This window comes from Fukomys damarensis, unplaced genomic scaffold (genome assembly GCF_012274545.1).
Source record: "Fukomys damarensis isolate Sample0158 unplaced genomic scaffold, DMR_v1.0_HiC HiC_scaffold_39, whole genome shotgun sequence".
NCBI classification, from domain to species: Eukaryota; Metazoa; Chordata; class Mammalia; order Rodentia; family Bathyergidae; genus Fukomys; species Fukomys damarensis.
In genome coordinates, this window is record NW_022900951.1 from 56,882,156 (window position 1) to 56,889,032 (window position 6,877).

The following is a 6,877-nucleotide window of genomic DNA, read 5'->3' on the forward strand; positions in this document are numbered from 1 at the left end:
ATAACCCTAAATTGCTCAGGTTAGACTCCAACTTTCTTTTTCTTAAATTAAGTTTATTGGTACATTTTAGGTATACAATACAACTACATTAGTCACTGGGATCTTGTACCTTTACATGACTTATCTTGGTTCTTATTTTTTCCCCATTCCCAGCCCTCACTTCACCCCCCCAACCCTTCCCTATTTACAAAGACTTTGTTTCCATGTTTCTCATATTTTTTCTTCTCCCTTTTTACCTTTCCACTACTCCTCCTACTTCCTCTACTCTTTTAGACTTTTTCCTCCTATTACACAATATCAACTATACATTTTGATCCTTATTTACACTTTTAGTTTTTCACACCAGAGAAACTATTCGGTATTTACACATGTATGTCCTATTTATTTCAATTAAGAGTATCGCCTCAATGTGCATCCACTTAGCTATAAATGTCTCTAGTTTCTCATTCTTTATGGCTGAGTAGTACTCCATTTTATTAAAAAAACCCCACACATCTTTATCCAGTCAACAGTTGGTGGGCAATTGGGCTGTTTCCACATTTTAGCTATCATGAATTGTGCTGCTATGAACATGGGCGCACATATATCACTGTGGTATGATTCTTTTAATTCTTTTGGGAAGATACCCATCAGGGGAATAGCTGGGTCAAATGGAACCTCCAATCCTAGTTCTTTGAGGTATCTCCATACTGATTTCCACAATGATTGCACCAGCCTCCACTCCCACCAGCAGTGGAGCAGGGTTCCTCTCTCCCCACAGCCACGCCAGCATTTGTTACTGGTTGATTTCATGATAGCAGCCATTCTTTCAGGGGTGAGGTGGAATCTCAGTGTTGTTTTCATTTGCATCTCTCAAATGACCAGTGATGTTGAACATTTTTTCATATGTTTATTTGCTATTTCTACTCTTTTGTCTGAGAAATGTCTGTTCATTTCAGATGAATTCGTTTTGAATTTGGACTCCAACTTTCAATCATCTTGCCTCAGGCTCCCAAATGCTGAGATTACAGATGAGTGCCATGCCTCTCGATTCAAGTCAAAGAATTCTTCACCCACCTATAGAACAGTGATAGTGAAACTTTTGGAGACTGAGTGCCCAAACTGCATCCCAAAACCCATTTATTTATCTCAAAGTGCCAACACTGCAATTAAACCAGTACTGATGTTTTAGTTTAGAAAAAAAAACATGGCGACTTGACTTACATACCAACAGAGAGGGCTCTGTGTGCCCACTATGGCATGCATGCCATTGGTTTGCCATTACTGCTCTAAGTGTGTGTGTGTGTGTGTTTGTGTGTGCACTCTGGGGATGAACCCAGGGCCTCTTGCATGCTAAGTGTTGACTGTATCACTGTATCACTGATATACTATACCCACAAGCCTCTAGCCATAGGTTTCAAGGAGTCTTTACTGTGCTTTTTTCCCTAGCTGTATAGACTATGCTTACATTTAATTCAGTGATCATTTTGGATCCATTTTAGTATATGGTTTAAGGTTCTTTGAAAAGGCTTTCTATCCCACTTTAAATTGCTTTTAAACCATTGCCAAAAATTATTTAGCTGTACTCATGTGAGTCTATTTCTGATTTTTCTATTCTGCCCATTGATCTGTGTGTGTGTCGCTTTTCCCCAGTATCACGCTTTCTATCCTTAAGGACAATTACAGTAATTCCTCCTACTTTGTTCTTTACCAAAATTGTCTTAGCTACTTTAATTCCTTTTCCCTTCCACATAAATTTTAGAATAAGCTTGTTTATGTCTATAAATAACTTTGTTAAGATTTTTATAGAAATTCGATTAAATCTATATATATTTTGTGTGTGTGTGTGTGTGTGTGTGTGTGTGTGCGGGCGCGCGCATGCTGGAGATCGCAGGCGGCAGAACCACTAAGTTAAATCTCTGGCCCTTAAACCTATAGATTCAAGTGTTTACTAATGTTTTAAATCAACATTTTATAATTTTCACCTACAGATTTTGATCAGGTTTTAAAAGTTTAATTTGTTTTGTTGAGACCGGATGTTGCTATGCAGCCCAGTCTAGTCTTGAACTCAGGATCCTCCTGCTCTCAGCTCTTGAGTGCTGGGATTATAGGTGTGTGCTGCCACACTCTGCTTGAGCAGGCTTAGGTAATTAAGTGATGGTGAATACTATCATATTTTAAATTTGGGTTTCTATATGTTCATTGTTAGTATGTAGAAATATGATTATTTTTCAGCTTTAATTGAGTTTATTGGTACATTTTAGGGATACAGTACAGTTACATTCATTGTTGGGATCTTGTACCTCTGCTTGACAAGTCTTGGTTCTCATTTTTTCCCCTTGTCCCTGCCCTCTCTTCACCCCCTCCTCCCCTCCCCATCTACAGAAATATGATTTTTTAAATGTGTTGATCTGGGGTTCTTTGACCTTGCAGAACTCAGTTCCAGAAGTGTTTTTGTATATTCCTTGGGATTTTCTATGTAGACTTCCATGATAATGCAGATAGAGACACCTTCCTTCTTCCTTCCTGATTTGTATGCCTTTTATTTTTTTTCTAGTGTTACCTCAAGGGCTAGGATTTCCAGTGTTGAATAAGAATGATGAGAGTGTGTGTCCTTGTCTTGTTCTCAGTCTTAGAATGAAAGCATTTTATTTTTCTTTGTTAGTATGGTGCTAGCTGTAAGTTTGCTTTGTCATTTTTTTTCTGTTCTTTTGTTTTGTTTTTTGTTGTACCAGGGATCGAACTCAGGACCTTGTGCTTGTGAGGCAGGCGGCGGTGGCACCACTGAGCTAAATCCCTGGCCCTGTCATTTGCTCTTGGTTTTTGCAGTGTTGGGAATCAAATCCAAGGTCTCACACATGCTAGGCAAGTGTTCTACCACTGAGCTGTATGTGTCTTGGGCTCTTGAGATGCTTTTTATGAGGTTGAGGAAATTCCTCTCTATTCATAGTATGCTGAGTTTTTAATCATGATTTTATTGTTGGGTTGCTTATTCTGCATTAATTGATAAGATCACGTGGTTTTTCTTCTTTAGCCTATGAACACCTATGAGCTGAGGGAGCACAGGAAATCACTCCTCACCCACTTGAGCTGGGGTGGCACCCTAAGGTCATCCTTCTCTTATGTCCCCCCTCCACCCACTTGAGCAGTGTATATAATAATCCCAGATCAAGGCACATGCTCATTTTCTTTCTGGCGCTTGAGCCGGGAGGGGCCTGATTTATCTGCATGGCATTCTGTGTTTCTTTTCTTTCCTCTGGGCACCATTTCTCTGTTCAGGACCTTCAGTAAATGTAGCTGCTTTTCTTTCACCATCTAGTGTACACTATTCAATTCTTTGCTTGTTGTACACAAGATCTTGGAATCTATCTGTTGGATCCACAACTTGGTAACACTATTGATATGAATTTTAAATTAAAAAAAAATTTTGTTACTAAGGATTGAATCCAGGCCTTCTTATTGAGTTGCATCCTAGCTCTTTTTTCTTTTTTCTTTTGATACAGGTTCTCACTAAGTCACTGAATTGCCAAGGCTGGGTTTGAATTTGCCATTGTCCTGCCTCAGCTTCCTGGAGTGCAAAGATTAAAGGGGTGTTCTTTTGAGACACGGTCTCATTGTGTAGCCCAGGGTGGTCTTGGACTCACTATGTAGCCCAGGATGGCCTAGAACTTGCAGTGATCCTCCTGCTTCAGCTTCCTGAGTTCTGGGATTAAAAGTATACACTACCAGGCCCAACTTGGATTGGCTATATTTTTGTTTAGAATTTTTGCATCTAAAGTCAGGAAACATACTGGTCAGCAGTATTCTTTTTTTGTGTTGTCTTTGTTTGGTTTTGATATTGGGGTAATCCTTGGGAAGTGATCTCTCCTTTTATTTTGTATAAAACTGGTGTTAATCCTTCTTTAAATATTTATAAAATCCTTCAGAGACATTTCTTTTCTAGGAGCTCTTTAATTATTTGAATTGCATTTCTTTAATGGTTATAGGATTATTCCAATTATTTATTTCATTTTGGCTGTTAGTGAGTTTGGAGGAATTGGGGTCCATTTCTTTTGAATTGTTGAATTTGTGAGCACAATGTTGTTTGTAGTAAGTATTTTCTTACTCTTTAATGGTTCTAGACTCTGTAGTGATATTGTTTCATTTCTGGTATTAGTAATTTAGGTTTTCTCTCCCTTTATTTCTGTCAATCTTGCTAGAAGTTTGTCAATGTCATTGATTTTTTTCTGAACAAAGAGCTTTTTGTTTCATTGATTTTCTCTTGTTTTTCTGCCTTCAATATCATTGATTTCTGCTCCTATATTATTTGTTTGAGTCCATTTTGCTCTTACTTTTAAATTTTTTTTTATTTTGTTGGTGCTGTGAGTTGAACCCAAATTGCACATACTGGGCTAGAGCTCTACCAACGTGCTACACTCCAAACACTTTTTAAAAAATGTTTTCTTTTTGCAGTACGAGATATGGGACCTGGGGCCTTTGCACTGGGCTATATCCCTACCTTTCTTTTTGGAGACAAGGTCTTGCTAAGTTGCTAGATTGCCCAAGGTGAGCTCAAACTTGGGATCTTGCTTTAGCTTCCCAGAGTGCTGAGATTATGACTGTGAGCCACCATGCCTGGCTACTTCTGATTTTTATGCTTGTATGCCATATCCTTTTTCATACTTGTAGTTTTAATTTATGTTGCTGTGCTTTTGGAGTTCTTTTTTTTTCTCTGTACTGCAGATCCAACTCGGGACCTTGTGCTTGTGAGGCAGGCACTATGCCACTGACTAAATCTCCGACTGTTTTGCTATGTTTGAAATAAATTTCCTGTAGACAACATATGGTTGGGTCATATCCCCACCCTCACCCTGTTACTGGGGATTGAATCCAGGGCTTTGGTACTGAACTACATTCCTAGACCTACTTATTTTTACTTTGAAATAAGATTTTAATAAGTACTCTAAGTTGCCCAGGCTGGCCTTAAAGTTGTTATCTCTTTGCCTCAGTTTCTCAGTATGCTGAGATTATAGGCATGGGTCACCATGACTGGCTTTGGTGATTTTTTTTTTCTTTTTGGTACCAGGGATCAAACTCAGGACCTTGTGCTTGCAAGGCAGGTATGGTGCCACTGAGCTAAATCCCTGGCCCAGTGATGTTTTTAAAAAATAAATTCTGCTCAACTGGAGACTGGATAAAGAAGATGTAGGGTTTTTTTTTTTTTAAACGGAGTACTACTCAGCCATAAAACATGAAAAACTAGAGACATTGATAGCTAAATGGATTCACATTGAGGCCATACACATGTAAATATTGGATAGTTTCTCTAGTGTGAGAAACTGTAAATAAGGATCAGAATGTATAACAGATAATGTGAAATAGGAAGAAAAGGTCCAAAGGGGAAGGGGAATTGGGAGGGTTAGGGAAAGGAAAGAAGGGAAAAGAATAAATATGAGAAAAGGAAAAAACAGAAACAAACTCTCTGTAGATAGGGAGGGGTGGCGGGGTTGAAGGGAAGGCAGGCAAATGGGGAAAAAAGTAAGAACCAAGGCACATCAATGATGACTGTCATATTGTATGCCTAAAATGTACCAATAAAATTAATGAATAAAAAAATACATTCTGCTTGTCTCTTTTGTTTCTTTTGTTTGTTTGCTTATTTTTGTCAAAGTTGGGGTGCTTATCTCTTTTAATTGACACGTTTAGTTCATTTACAGTTAAGAGAATTATATATATAAGTAAGAACCAAGGCACATCAATGATGACTGTCATATTGTATGCCTAAAATGTACCAATAAAATTAATGAATAAAAAAATACATTCTGCTTGTCTCTTTTGTTTCTTTTGTTTGTTTGCTTATTTTTGTCAAAGTTGGGGTGCTTATCTCTTTTAATTGACACGTTTAGTTCATTTACAGTTAAGAGAATTATATATATATATATATATTCTATTTGTTTGTCTTTAAAATTTTTTTGGTACCAGGGGTCAAACTCAGGACCTTACAATTGTAAGGCAGGTGTGGTGTCACTGAGTTTAATCCCTAGCCCTCAATTTTTTTTATCAGTACATGTTTAGGCTCTACAATGAATACATTCATCTTGAGGAACTGGTACATGTATGTAATGTACTTTATTTATTTATTTTGTTTTTGTTTTGTTTTTTGAGACAGGGCCTCACTATGTAGTTGAGACTGACCTGGAACTCACTATGTAGCCCAGGCTGGTCTTGAACTCCCAGTGATCCTCCTGTCACAGCCTTCCAAGTGCTGGAATTATAGGCGTGCGCCACCATGCCTGGCTGTAATGTATTTTAATCCCTTTACTTCCCTTTCTCCTTCCTTCCCACCCCTCCCTACTTCTCTTGATCCCCTTCCAATTTTCAAAAGGTCTATCTCCCCATTTCCTCTGTGTAGTTCAGGCTGTCCTTGAACACATTATGTAGTTCAGGCTGGCCTCAAATTTATAGCAATCCTTCTGCCTCAGCCTCCTGAGTGCTGGGATGACAGGTGTGTGCTACCATGTACCACTCCTCTTACCTCTTTTATTTTGCTCTATTTATACTTTGTGTTTTTCATATAAGAAAACTATCCAATATTTAAGCTTCTATGTCTTATTTATTTTACTAAAAATTATAGTCTCAAGGTGCATCCCTCTTCTTACAAATGACTCAAATTTATTATTCTTTGTAGCTGAACAGTACTGTTTATATATACTAGATTTTCTTTCTTTCTTTTTTTTTTGAGTTGGAGTCTTGCTATCTATTTCAGGCTGGGCTTGAACTCATTATGGAGCCCAGGCTGGCCTCAAATTCACAGTGATCCTCCTGCTTCAGCCTCTTAAGTGCTGGGGTTACAGGTGTGCATCACTATGCCCAGCTATACCAGGTTTGCTTCTCTCTCTCTCTCTCTCTCTCTTTCTCT